Below are 15050 nucleotides of genomic sequence, written 5' to 3'. Positions count from 1 at the left end.
CACTGAAATCTGAAGCAGATGTGGCGATATTCTAGAATTCATGGAAAAACAGTTAAAACTACAAATGTCCTTAGCACCGCGAATCTAGCTACATGGTACAGGCCGTGGGTGCACAAGAATCTGCTGTGACTAAGATAACAACCAAGTTGGTCCAAGGTTTTAGAAGAAAACTATATTCTTTTAAAGAAAATGCAAACATCCTCGGGGGGGGGGGGACTTAATTTAAGTCAAATCACATGGTTTTGTGGTAGAGCCGGATACAGTGTGCACAGATGCTCTCCGGAGTCACAGGGAGCCCTGGTGGGCTCACTCTCTGTGCCTGGGATTCGCTCAGGGTCTTCTGAGGCTGAGGATGCTAAAAAGGCACCACCCCTGCCTGGATCCAGAGAGGCAGAGACACCTGTTGGCTGAAAACACCCATCAAGGCCAAACCCGGTGTTTCCCAGGTGGCACTGCCTTGGCTGTGATCATACACATAAGGCACCCTTCCCCCATGGCACCAAGGCCCTCCAAGCCCTGCCTCTGGGAGCTGAGGCCAGGCAGAGGAAGGTGGCCTATCCCAAGGCTGCAGGGTGCGGGTGTCCTGGAACCCAGCAGGGGAATAGGCTTGAGGCAAGGAAGGTGAAGAAACAGAAGTCGCTTATTTGACGCGGGGGTCCTGCCCCTGTGGAAGAGACAGCAGCTCGGTGGAGGGGAGCAGACAGGAGCTTGGGTGGGTCACCCTTCTCTCTGCATGGCTACTTCTCAGAGCTCAGTCACAGGCACAGCCGGAGAGGGGAGCGGGCCCTGTCAGGGGCGGTAGAGCAGATGCCCCTCCAGGAGGGTAGCAGCGGAGTCCTTCCTCGCCACTCAGCTGGAGCCCGCAATCCTGCTGAAGATAAAACACAACCTGAACCCCAGTAAGCAGGAGACGACATCATCACCAAAGAAACATCGGGGTTGTGGTAGATACGCTGGCGGGCAGAGGACCTTTAAAGAAACACCCAAGGACTTGGAATTAAGGCCAGCCTCAGGAAAAGGACAGGGATGGGTAGTAAATGTGGGCTCAGCCTAACAGGCTATACTGCCTTTTTGGTGTAGTTTGGTTTTTGTTCTTGTTGTTGTTGTTGATGATGATGATGATGATGATGATGTTTTTGGAGACAGGGTTTCTCTGTAGCTTTGGAGCCAGTTCTGAAACAACTCACAGAGATCTGCCTGACTCTGCCTCCCAAGTGCTGGGATAAAAGGCATGTGCCACCACTGCCCAGCTGTTTCTAGTTTTTAGTTGCTTGAGACAGGGTCTCTCTATACCCCTAGCTGTCCTAGAACTTGCTCTGTAGACCAGGCTGGCCTCAAACTCAGAGATCCACCTGCCTCTGCCACCTGCCTTCTCAGAGCTGGAGAAGGCTCAGTGCTAAGAGCTTGCTGCTCGACCATGGGGACCACAGTTCAGACCCCTGCACCCACAGAACAAGCCAGACTCCCACAGACTCCCCTTAACTCCATTTCCAACTCTGCACTCCACAGAGATATGAATAACCCCCACACACAAATATAACTTTAAACTCAACAACAACAACAAAGTACCAGCCAACAGCCAGGTGCAGGAGCCATATCTATAATCACAGGATTCCAGAGGCAGAGACAGAAAGTCAAGGTCCTGGCCAGCCTGATCTAAATAGCAAGATTGTGTCTCAAAGAAACAAGAGAACAAAATTCTGAACACATTTAGCAGACTAAACCTAGTAGGAGACTGGGCTTGAGTACAGCCTGGGCTATGAGAATAATTCCAAAGACTGGAGATCTAGCTCAGCAAGAGTTCTGTTTGTCCCAGTACAGACACACAGAGAATTCTAGGACAGCCAGAGCTGCTGTGGATAATCTTTTTGTACACTGTGAAGATGTGTCTTGGCCAAGGAGTCTTCTGATTGGTTTAATAAAGAAATGAATGACCAATAGCTAGGCAAGAGAGGATAGGCAGGATTTCTGAGGAGGGAAGATGAATACTGGCCATGCATAGACACCAGAGAGAGGCCTCTGGCGTAGCATGTTGGACATACAGATGGAACAAAGGAAAAAGCCACATGGCAGAACATAGATTAATAGAGGCAGGTTCATCTAAGTTATAAGAGCTATTTGGGGGAAAGGCTAAGCTAAGGTAAGCTCTCATAATTAGTAAGAAGTCTCTGTGTCATTATTTGGGGGCTAGAGGTCCAAGAAAGTCTGATGAGAAAGCTTACTACACTTTGCACTGGTGGAGGGGGTCAGCTGACACTTTCCCCTATCACTCTGTGGATCTATCAGGTTTACACCCGAATATCTGACTCCTTAGCTTGATTTATTAATAAAACAATAAAAGAAGCAGTTATATTAGGCATGCAACATGTGTCATGACCACATGAACAGAAATCATGATAGCCAACCGTCACCTCAACCGTGGCCACCTGGGACTCCCCGGGAGCACATACAGCAATTGGCTGTCACTTGAATGGACTCTGGAGAGTGGGCTCAGCCACTTCCCAGAGCTGCTGCAGTAAACATGGTTCCCACTGCTACCTACCAGCGTGAGGCTGGGCTCTCAATAAACAGAGGGGGTCTTTGGTTCTCCTGGTTAGAGAACACTGCGGATGCTTAGGAAAGCCAGGTTTAGGGCAAAAAAAACCTCTAAATAGGTACAAAATACTTTAAGATGTGTTTAAATGCTAAAGAAAGAGAAAAGTGGGCATAGGCAGTCATAGAAAATAGTTTAGGGCTGGAGAGATCGCTCAGAGGTTAAGAGGACTGACTGCTGTTCTGGAGGTCCAGAGTTCAATTCCCAGCAGCCACATGATGGCTCACACCATAATCTATAATGAGATCTGGTGCCCAGAACACTATATACATAATAAATAAATAAATAAATAGTTTAAAAATAATAGTTTTTAAAGAGAGTAAATATATATATATATATATATATATATATATATGTGTACACATGTGTGTGTGTGTTTGCATACACAGCCACATAAGGAGGAAAATAGACAGGGTACATGGAACCTGTATGTTGCTTTGTTGACTTTGAACACTGATAAGCTAAAAATAACACTGCTGATAAACACTGGGTTATAGCAAAAAAAAAAACAAAAAATGCTAAATGAATCCAACCTATATATTTTAAGAATGTCTTAACTTCAAAATAAAAATCAGGAAATATGTTGCATTGGGGGAGAGGTTATATCTTTTTCATGGTCAGGGAAAAACTAAACAAAGCAGGTTAGATTCAAAAATCTCTTTCTGAAAATAAAAGAGCAGGATATAGGAATGATAAAATAGAACGGTAAATTAATTGAATCTACTTTTAAACTAAAAAAACACAACTACTAGTCTTAAATATTTTACATTGGTATACATCTTTGTATACTGATACAAATTTAAAGTTATTTTTGTTAGAACATACTGTATATATTTTCTGTTGTTTTAGGTATTGTACTACAGATCATTTTAAAATGTAAAGTTCTAGCCCTTAAAGACTATTATTACTAACTGTTTAGGATAATTTAAAAAATGTAGATTACTAGTTAATCATCTATAACAATCAAACTTATAGTCATGTAGATATGTTTTCAAGAGATATTTTTTTTGTTTGTTGTTGTTTTTCTTTTGTTTTTTTTTCTCTTCAAGACAGGGTTTCTCTGTGTCACTTTGTTGCCTGCCCTGGAACTAGCTCTTATAGACCAGGCTGGCCTCGAACTCACAGAGATCCTCCTGCCCCTGCCTCCCAAGAGCTGAAATTACAGGTGTACGCCACCACCGCCCAGCTGTTATTGTTTTTCAAGACAGGGTTTCTCTGTGCAGCTTTGGAACCTGTCCTGAAACTTGCTCTGTAGACCAGGCTGGCCTCAAACTCACAAAGATCTGCCTGCCTCTGTTTCCCGAGTGCTGGGATTAAAAGCATGCGCCTCCACCACACCACTCAAGAGATATTTCAGATACATAGATGGTTGTCAAACACTTCAGAGGCCAGAATATGATATTCAAGATGTTTTAATAACATAAACCTTTTTATGACAGTGAGACACATCTGCTCCTGGCAGCATTATCTAATTCAATGGGCATCTAAGACAATGGGCATTGAGAAAACTCTGTAAAGATTTTTTTGGTTTTTTTTTTTTTTTTTTTTGTGTGTGTGTGTGTGTGTGTGTGTGTCAAAGTTAGCCACTGGACAAGAAACTGCCCTTGCCTTGACTGCTGATAGTATGCTGACCAAATTGGACAGACAGGACACAAAAGAAGATGAATGCCGAACTTTGCCAAGACAAGGTAGGAAGTCCTTCAAAATTCCTGCTCCACGGAAAAGTCTGTCAGATATGCTGGGCCTTTAGACCAACGATGGATGTCCCAACATTGCAGAGGAGCCCTGGGTGACTGTCCAGGCAGCCAGCTGTTTCTGTCATTTCTATAGTTTCGAAAGTTGTTTGCTCTGCACTTCCTGCTTACTCAGGTACTATTTTATCCTTCTCGGGTCTCTGATGGAAGTTGAAGACTAGTTATACTGCCTTTTTTTTTTACCACATTAAAAAAAAACTTGCAAAAGAGATGTAAAGTTTATAAAGGATGAGAGACATAAAAGCTTAAGTTGCTCATCTAAGAAAATGTTTTAAGGTCTAAAAAGATTTCTAGGTTGGTAATATGTTATGATAAAAAGTGGTTTAGGTATAAAACTTTGAACTCATCAAGACAGATAATATTTTCTCTGAATACACCAAATACAAATGGACTGAACATTGTAAATGTAATTCTTATCTGATAATTGTTCTTGTTTGCTTGTTTCGAGACAAGGTTTCTCTGTAGCTTTTGTACCTGTCCTGGAACTAGCTCTTGTAGACCAGGCTGGCCTCAAACTCAGAGATCCGTCTGCCTCTGCCTCTCGAGTGCTGGGATTAAAGGTGTGCATAATCACTGCCTGGCCTGATAATTGTTTTTACTATATATAGTTTTACTGTGTTAGACAGAGTAAAACTTTATTTTAGACAAAAATGGGAAAATGTTGTGGATAATCTTTTTGTACACTGTGAAGATGTATCTTTCCCAAGGCACTTTCTTTTTCATTATTTTTGGTTTATTTTATGTGCTTTGGTGTTTTGCTAACATGTATGTCTGTTTGAAGGTGTTAGAGCCCCTGGAACTGGACATACAGATAGTTGTGAGCTGTCATATGGGTACTGGGAATTGAACCCAGGTCCTCTGGAGCAGTGCTCTTAAACACTGAGTCATCTCTCCAGCCCATCAAGGTGTCTTCTTATTGGTTTAATAGAGAACTGAATGGCCAACAGCTAGGCAGGAGGACAGGCAGGATTTCTGGGGAGTCAGTGAAAGATGAATCTAGGTTCTGAGAGACGCAAATGAGAGACAGAGCAAGCCAGATACACAGAATGGAAGAGAGGTAAAAGCTACATGGCAGAATGTAGAATAACAAAAGCAGGTTAATCTGAATTATGAAAGCTAATTGGGAAAAGCCTAAGCCAAAGGCCAAGCTTTCATTATTAAGAAGTCTATGTCTCTATTTGCAGGCTGGTGGTCAAAGACAGTCCAACAAGAAAGCTTACTACACAGGACTACACAGTAAGACCATATTTCAAAAAAACACACAAACAAAGAAAGTGGGGGGAGGTGAAGCTTGGTCCCTTGTCCATGGAGGGGGTGGTTGAAGTGCCAAAGAGGCTTTGGTTCTTTGGTCAAGGGCACTCCAGAACCTTGATCTCTTTTTTTTAATACATGTATTATTATTATTGATGTTGTTGTTGTTTTGGTTTTAAGACAGGGTTTCTCTGTGTAGCCCTGGATGGCCTAGCCCTCACTCTGTAGACCAGGCTGGCTGCATGTATTATTTGCATGTGAAGTGGGTGCCATGGCATGCCTGTGGAGGTGAGGACAACTTGCGAAATCAGCTGTCTCCTCCACCACGTGGGTCCTAAGACTCAGTAGCAGGTATCCTTACACAGTGGGCCATCTCAAAGTTCTCTCCAAACCTTCTTTCTTGTTCTTTTACCAGTTATGAGGTGAGCAGCTCTGCCTCACCACAGGCCCAAAGCAATGGCGTTAACCAACCATCATGGGATTAAACCTCTACAACCAAACTGAAATAAACCTTTTCTATGTAATTTGGTGACTTCAGATATTTTCTAAATGAAGCAACAGCATACTCATCCTCCACTAGAATTCTGACGGACACATCCTATCTCCTATCACCCTACAAAGTTTAGGCTGGGTGTCACCTCCCCCAGGAAACCTTCCATAGTTTTTCAAGGTCCTGACAACTCCCTTCAAGAGCAACACACTACTTCATGTGGACACTGCCAATTCTAAATTCCTGTCTATTCTACTAAATCCAACACCCACTTAGTGAAAATGGGACTATCTGAAAGAAAAATGGGCATGGGTGGGAAGAAAGGAAAAGGCTTACTGGGGGAGTATGGAGCAGAAGCTACAGAGAGAGGATTCAGGGTGGAGGGTGACAGTGTCTGCAGGGGAGGGTGGGTGAGGCCGGGGCTCACCTCACAGTGGTAACTCTCCACGTGGTAGTCTCTGTCCATGGACACCACACGAATGGTTGTCTCACAGCCCTGAAAAAGAGGCAGATTCACACGTGTGCTCCCTGGACCTGAAGCACTATGACCTGTCCATTAAAGCACCTCTCTCTACAATGTGCCACCCTGAGTAGACATGTCCCTCGGACAAGGACAGGGCACTTCAGCACGTGCCCAAGAGGGACGTGTATGTGCCCTGGGCATCTTCCCCAACTGGAGTCACACATAGGCATGTGACAGGAAGAAAGTCACATGGGTGTTGGCTCATGCAGGAACTCCCACTACCAGCCAGGTTTCCTCGGGAAGATATACCTTAAATAGATATTGTTCATGCAGAAAGACCCAGAGAGCTACACGGGCCAAGGCCTCCATATCCTCTCTTCTAGCCCTAGGCTACCCAACATCCACTGCAGAACTGAATCAGCCGGATGAGCAGCCCCTCCGGTTACAAGTAATGGAGCAGAGTGCCACAGTGGGTCACGAGAATCAGGGCCACCTCTTCCCTGTAATGCACCCAGGGTACACCCCCCCCCCCCGCTGCATGAACATCCTCTATACTCCTCAGCCCTGCAGAATGCAGAGCATGGCCACCTTTGACCACTCCTAATATGGCCCAGGACTTGAGTCAAAGCAGGCAGGATCGGGCAAAGCCTCAGGATCGTGCACCCTCTGCTTCTCGGTGAAGTGTTCCTACCTGGGCAGGAAGGATAGGGCGGGCACAGGAAGCACATTTTGGAGCAAACACCCTGGAAGGATAAAGGAAGTGGGTGTGAGAAGGTGAGAAGGTAGAGGCAAGGGGACATGGGTGGAGCTACCACAACAGCTCTAAGATAGCCTGCCTCCTGTGTAGACACGCGGGTGTGCAGCTTCTGCCTTCTTGGCAGTAATGGTTGACACAGTTCCTATCTGTCCCCTCCCTCCCTCCCTCCTCCTGCAGGACAGCCTCAGGCTCCCTCCAGCCATCTCCTATGCATTCTCTAGTCCCTGATGTCCAGACTGAAGCCATCCCTAGGGGAGACCTCTGCTCCACCCTGAGTACCAAGGACAAACGCTGGCACCAATCTCAAAAATCAGCAGAGACCCAAGGCTCTGAGGCCTAAGCCCGGAGCCACCATAACAGACTGGCTGCCCACATGGCCCCAGGGCTTTCTCCTTGGGAGGAAAAGGCCCAATGGCAGGGAACAGTCAGGTAAGGGCCCAGAAGAGAGACTAGGAATCACAAATGTCCCTTCCCTGCCCTTATGGCGTCACTGGGAACCGTCCCCAGGCCCATGAATTGGAACACATATGGAAAAATATTCTGGAAACATAATAGTTATTGATACCACCTCCAGGTTCTTTCCTGATGTATCCCACCAAAATATAAGTAGTCCCATCTTTCTGTTCCTGTCACCAAAATCAAAGCTATCCCTACCCCAACTGCAGAGAAAACACGAGAGCAGAAAGAGAAAAAAAGGCCAGGACCAAAGAGGCAGAGGTAGGCAGGAAAGAGAGCTGGGGAGGCCATGCTGCGGCCCATACTGCTTTTCAGCAAGGGAGACTCACGTGTGGTAGTCTCTAACACAGTAGATGCTGTTCTCCATGTCCACGGTGAAGGGAACACCATCCAGACACTCGTTACACACTGAGCAGAGGAAGCAACCCAGGTGGTAGGACTTGCCAAGGGCCTGCAGGAACTGGAGGAAGCACCAAAAGGTTAGCACGGGCAGGAGGCACAGCACCGCCCCCCAGAGGTCATGGCTTAGGGCCCCACCAATGGTCTGGAGCAGCAGAGGATGGGGGACTCCAGGCACTGGGAGGTTCTCACCATCTCCATGATAAGGTGTCCACACATGCTGCACTTGTCAGCAGTTTGCTGGAACCCGGAGTACTGAGAGGTGACACAGGATCCAGGACGTCACGTGACAAGGGGGCACTCACTGTCGCTGGCCTCAGGTCTGCATGTGAGTCCGAAGGAGGGTCCCGCCCCTGCTCCCACCCAACTGGGCCAGCAACACAGTGCAGACTCACCAGGAAGTCCTCCTGGCAGTACACTTTCTCACCCACGTTCTAGAAGGCCCTCCCACGGAGTCGTCTCCCTGGAGGGGAAGGGGTGGAGGGGGTAATGGAAGCTGACACCAGGCACGTAGCCTGGCTTGAGTGTCAGTACTCACGGCCCACCAATGAGAAAATGAACATGGGACATCTCCAAACACCCCTTCATTTCTTTGCATGTATACCTTTATGTCAGAAGAGGGCGCCAGATCTCATCACAGATAGTTGTGAGCCTCCAAGTGTGCAGGGGCCAGATGCCGACCAAGAGCATGGGAGTGTCCCCTGCATATGTCCCAGTTCAGCACCTGGCAGGAGGTCTTTCTCCCACTCGCCCCTACTCCCAGTCCACTACCAGCAGCCACATCTGCTAAACCACGACACCCATCATGCCTTCTCACATCAAACCAAGCACCTTATCGCAAAGACAGACCGACCCTTTAGCCCACACACACCCCTGAAGTTGACCCACACTGGGTTACAACCTTCCCATAACCTCACTATCTTCCTCCATCCCGGAATGCACCCACCCGACCTGCCAAGAGACAGCCTCTACTCCCCCAAGATCTACTTCAAAGCCGCCTAGAACTGCTGGTTTTGCTGGCCTGAGGCTAGAAATCTGCCAGGCCTGTCTCATGCTTGCTAACCCTGCACACCCTCACTTCCTCTACCCTGATTCGCCCTAAGTATTGAGGCAAGGAAAGCCCTCAGAGATTGTTGGACTGATGCATGTTATTCCTTTGCTTGGGTTGTTGTGAATCTTACTTCCTTTCTTTGGTATTTGGTGGTATAAAATCCATTTTCTGTTGTCCTTTCTGAAACAAGGTCTTGTTATGTAGTCTTGACTGGTCTGGAACTGTACGCAGACCAGGCTGGCTCTGAACTTCAAACTATCTACTATTCCTGCTTCTCAAGTGCTGGGATTACAGGCCTGTACCAAGCCGGCTGAATTCTGGACTTTTCCTTTGTGTATCCAGCAGTGAGGCTGGTTTGTGGTTCTGTTTTGCCTTGCTGGGGAACAAACCCAAGACTCTAAACATGCGCTCTATCACAGAGCTAAACTTCTAGCTCAGCATTCCTTTAGGAAATATCCAGAATATACAACAAAGCCCAGAGCAGCCTGGCTTAGTCCTGTGGCCTCACAGGGTCCTACCTGCAGCCACCACGAGCACTGAAGCCTGTGATCCTAGTGCATCCCATCTCTCTCTCCCTAACCATGGCTCACATAATTGAAGGGGAGGGAGATTTCCCTTCTGCTCCTCATCAAGCATTAGTAGGGTGAGCAGGAGTGATGCTATGGATGAATAAGAACGCCCAGCAAAAGGAGCTGAAGGATGGAGTTAGCAATTAAGAGCGCTTACTGCTCTCGCAGAACCCTCCAATTCCATTCCCAGTATCCGTATCGGCTCACAATCAACTGTGACTCCAGTTTCTAAGGATCTGACACTTTTTTCTAGCCTCCTAGGGTACCCTCACATACACATAACTAAATCTTTGCCAATCCATGTCTCCAATCCAAAGGCAGTGGCTGAAAGAGCTCTGTGAGTTCCAAGCCAGCCAGAGCTATACACAGTGAGACCTTGTCTCTTAAGTAAATTTAAAAAAAAAAAAAAAGTGTCCGGAAAATAGTTTAGTTTGCCAATCAACCTGATTCTTGAAGATTTACCTAGTCTGTGCAGAATAAATACCATGGAATCACACTGTAACCAGGGAACCCTTATTAATCATGACAGAAATATTCTTGGACACCATTCCTACAAAAGAAACCATAATGTTTTTGCTTCTGATGGCAAGGTCACTGGTCACAGCTCCATTAATGTTGCTTCTATTCATCCTGAAAAAATAGTTTTTGATGAAACTCTCTGAAAATAGCCACCCTTTGCCTTAATTCTGTCATGATTTTACGTGGGAATGTTCAAGAAACAGAGGTTGGGAAAAAGGCACTGTGAAGGGATTTAGAGGGATGGGTGAACTCTGAGAGCAATTGCACACCCCTGGAATCACATTTCAGAATTCCTGTCTCCGATCCCTGTTCACTATGAGAAGGACTTTCATAGTCGCAGCTATGTTGGGAACACGGGAAGCCCCCTGGTATACGGCACAATTGTCCCTAGGAGAAGAAGGCATTAAGTTCATGTGTCATTCCCACTGTTACAGTGGTCCTCACCGCACTGTTTTCCAGACTATAAAAGTGATGAGTTGTCACCATTCTTCCATGCAACTGTACCTTCTCTGGAATCAGCTCTCTCACTTCTAAGAGTAATGTAATGCATTCCTGTTAGTGTTCTGGATCCTTGGGATGAGGGCCAGATTTTCCACAAACAATTGTTTTGAGAACATGGGAGCACAAACAGACATTATTAATCATGGGCAATACATCAGTAGTTTGGATGGGAGGTGGTGACATGTTTGTCTCCTGTTTAAGAGAAACAATGTAAATATGGTATCCTAACACAGACTGCATTCATTATGTCAGAACATCTATAGCTCAGGGGATTTGACATATCTGAGTTTATAGCATGCCGCAGAGATGCTATGAAGTCATTGGATACCATATCTTCTCTGTGCCTTAGAGAGTTGTCCACTCATGCTTTTGGTAGAATGCAATCCTTTAGGTGCTATACTGATGTCAAATTTTTTTGTTGTTGACCATATGCCATCTACCCTCAACTTCCGTATTAAAACTCAGTGGCTGTCCATGTGAACTAGGTCAAATATTGGTGTCATTTATAAGGTCCTACTTCTACCCACTAGTCTGCATCTCCTAAAGACTCTACGTCCCTCAGAAAAGGGCAAAGCCTGGCAATAAGCATTCAAATCGTGAGTCTCTGTTGAATGTTCTGCATGTAAACCGTAGCATTCTGCTTCTGAATCCCAGCATCTCATGGGCATCACACCATGCAAAATATATATTCATGTAGCTTAAGGCATCCTCAAAGTCTTAACGGTTCCCAAAGTATTCTAAAGTTTCCAATTCAAAGTTTCTTCTAAGATTCAAGCAACACTCTTGGACATAAGCCCCTATAAAATAAGAGAGTTACATTTTTCAAATATATAATAATACAGAGTGATCACTCACATTCAAAAACTTTAGAACACAGACAGTTAGGATATATTGGACCAATGTGAAAAAGAAACCCTGAAGGGTCAATACCAAATCCCACACTTATTATTCTGTTTCATGGAGCCTGGTTGTTTTTTTTTTTGTTGTTGTTGTTGTTGTTGTTGTTGTTGTTTTTGTTTTTTTTGTTTTTTTTTGTAGCTGAGCTCCCCCACCACCACTGAGAGACTCAGAACAAGGACTCTGGAGTCAGTGTCTTGGCCCTGGCTCTACCTAGCTATGTGACCTCAGACAAGTTCTGAGGCCTCTCTGAGGCGTATCATCCTGGGTTGTAAGATGATGATAATTACTGTTGCCTTTCAGAGGTTTTCAGTCGGGTTATACGAGAGGTACTGGGCCTACATCACGGAGGATAATTAGCTCCCTTTAGCAGAAGGGATAATATGGGAAGTTACAGCTGAATAGGCACCATCCTCCAGCTCAGGGAGGCCAGGGCCAAGCTCTTTAAATATTTACTTTGTTTTTACACGCTGGGATGGCAATGTGGGGAGGAACGGAGCATAACAGTATTCAGAAGAGACCCCAGTGGCAGCACGCAGCTTATCGGGGCACAGTTCTCCAAGGATTATCAGGCCAGAGATACAGGATTCTGGTTTTCTTGGCATGTAACAATGCACAAGACCTCTGTGTCTCAGTTTCCCTGCCTGTGAAATGGGGAAAAACTAGAACCTTGATCATGGGGTCCTAAAAAGGACCCAGGACAGAGCAAGATCACAGAATGGTTTTGTAAGATGGCAAGTGGCTAAGTCAAAGCCAGTCTTCTTGCTCCTGGGAGCCCCTGTATGATATTGTGGAGTGCCACAGAGGACAGTCAGATGCTAAAGAGGGAAAATGTGGGGGTTAGAGACAAAACCCATGTACAAGTGCTCTGCCTGCCATAGGGGACATTCTATTCTGTCCCATGATGACCCAGGAGAAGTGATGGCTAGAAAGACAAAAGTGGGGGCGGGGAGCTAATGTTAGCCAGGGTTCAGCCCGTCCTGGGGACAAACTGCATGAGGTCTTCCACAGGCTTTCTGACTCCTGAGTCCTACCTTGTCCACTTGGGCCCTTTACCCTGTCACTGCTAGGACCCACACATAGTTGCCCTCCCCTCCTCTCCCGCTTCCCCACCCCACCTCACCCTTGCTGCATACATGGCCTCTGCTTTTCCTCCCATGTGACTGTCCCACAGAATAGCCTCCTGTCCTCCTCTAGCCTGGGATCCTGGTCCTTCCAGAAAGCCCTTCCTGCAGCATCTATTCCCCATCCCCAGAAGTGCTGCTAATGTCACTCAGTCCTACACGGAAAGGGAAGCTGCCACATATAGTTTACATGTCCTGTGATTCATTCTCTCTGAGGGCCAGCCCAGGTTCAGTCTGGGGCTAGAGTCTACTCCAAGGCAGAGCCAACCAGCCTTGGGTATTTCCTGAGCAAGTACCAGGATGGCATTAGTCAAAGTAATGGCTGGTGATCCCAGAAATGACATAGGGAAGGAAAAACAAAATGATGGCCATATTGATTTGGGGCAGGAGCCTCCTGAAAGCAGCTGCTCCAGCCATCTGCCTTTGGGACCAGCACTTGCCACATACTCGATACATCCTGAGGTCTTGAGTCTGCCCGTGGGCAACAAGTCTCAAGCATATACCAAGTTCCCCGAGCATGGTTGGCCTCCCGGCAGGCCAAGAACACCAAAAAAAAGATGATACTCCACTCGATGTACCCTGTGTCCATTTCCAAGGAATTCAGGTTATCCTTGGAGGAGGTAACAGCAGAAAGCAAAGCAAACAGGAATCTCTGTCTGTACTCAACTCGGGGGCTCAACAGCTTTGGGGCTTTGCCTGCTCTAAAATGTATTCTCTTTGTGATGAGATATGTCTGCCTCCCTGGACTACAGCCTTGTGCCAGGCATGTGGTAGGTGCTTATATGTTTAACAACCAATGTCCTCTACCCCTGTTGTCCAGAACCTCACTATCTTGCAGCAACTGTGAATATGAGACTTACAGGCATGTGTCTGACTTTTTGACACTGGGACATACTATTGTCATCTACACACACACACACAATTGCACACAAAAAGCATCCTCAAAATGCTTCAAGTAAGTTTATGGCTTTTTCTGTACCACATTCATAGTGATCCCGACCAGACCATACTGGTCTAGACCAATCCAGACTGGTCCCGACTGGTCCAGACTGGTCTTGACTGGTCAAACTAGGTAGCTGCCTTGAAATCCAGGATTACACTATTTTATGCAGCAGCAACCAGCCTCACACATTCATCAACATCCTTGGTAGATTTGATAAGACAATTATGAATTCTTAAACAGAGGAATCAGATAAAAGAGAGTTTTCTCACATTTAAAAGGTTTCAATCACCATTGATGGAGAAAACAAGATATTTCATGGGGAAAAAAAACAGATTTAAACAATATATATCCACATACCCAGCCTTACAGAAAGTACTAGAAGGAAAACCTCAACCCAAGGAATCCAACAACACCCACAATAACACAGACATCTGATAACCTTACACCATCACAACCCAAAGAAGGGAAACACACAAACACTAGCACCAAAAATAACCAGAGTTAACAACCACTGGTTATTAATATCGCTTAATATCAATGAAATCAATTCACCTATAAAAAGACACAGGTTAAGAGAATGGATACAAACACAGGATCCAGCATTGTGCTGTTCACAAGAAACACACCTCAACCTCAAAGACTGACACTACCTCAGAGTAAAGGGTTGGGAAAAGGTTTTCAAAAAAAATGGACCAAAGAAACAAGTGGGTGTGGCTATCCTAATATCTAACAAAGTTGATTTCAAACTAAAATCAATCAGAAGACATGGAGAAGGACACTTTATACTCATAACAGGAACAATTCATTAAGAAGAAGTCTCAATCCCGAATATCTATGCCCCTAATAAAAGAGCTCCCACATATGTAAAAGAAACATTACTAAAATTTTTTTATATTAATTAATTTATTTAATTATTAAAGATTTCTGCCTCTTCCCCGCCACCACCTCCCATTCCCTCCCCCTCCCCCAATCAAGTCTTCCTCCCTCCTCAGCCCAAAGAGCAAGCAGGTTTCTCTGCCCTGTGAGAGGTCCAAGGACCACCCACCTCCATCCAGGTCTATTAAGGTGAGCATCCAAACTACCTGGGCTCCCACAAAGCCATTACGTGCAATAGGAACAAGAATCCATTGCCATTGTTCTTCAGTTCTCAGTAGTCCTCATTGTCCATTAGAAACATTACTAAAACTTAAATCACACATCAAACCACACATACTAATAGTAGGAGATTTCAATACTCCTCTCTCACCAATGGACAGGTCAAAGAGACAGAAACTTAACAGACA

At 45.6% G+C, this 15050-nt stretch overlaps 1 pseudogene; it reads right to left on the bottom strand.

Moving 5' to 3' along the window:
• Nucleotides 1-744: 744 nt before the first annotated feature.
• LOC130868519 (Wilms tumor protein 1-interacting protein-like) lies at nt 745-9093 on the bottom strand (annotated as a pseudogene).
• Nucleotides 9094-15050: the final 5957 nt, after the last annotated feature.

This window comes from Chionomys nivalis, chromosome X, assembly GCF_950005125.1.
Source record: "Chionomys nivalis chromosome X, mChiNiv1.1, whole genome shotgun sequence".
Classification (NCBI taxonomy): domain Eukaryota; kingdom Metazoa; phylum Chordata; class Mammalia; order Rodentia; family Cricetidae; genus Chionomys; species Chionomys nivalis.
The sequence above is the reverse complement of the archived record's forward strand: the minus strand, read 5'-3'. Positions and strand labels throughout refer to the sequence as shown.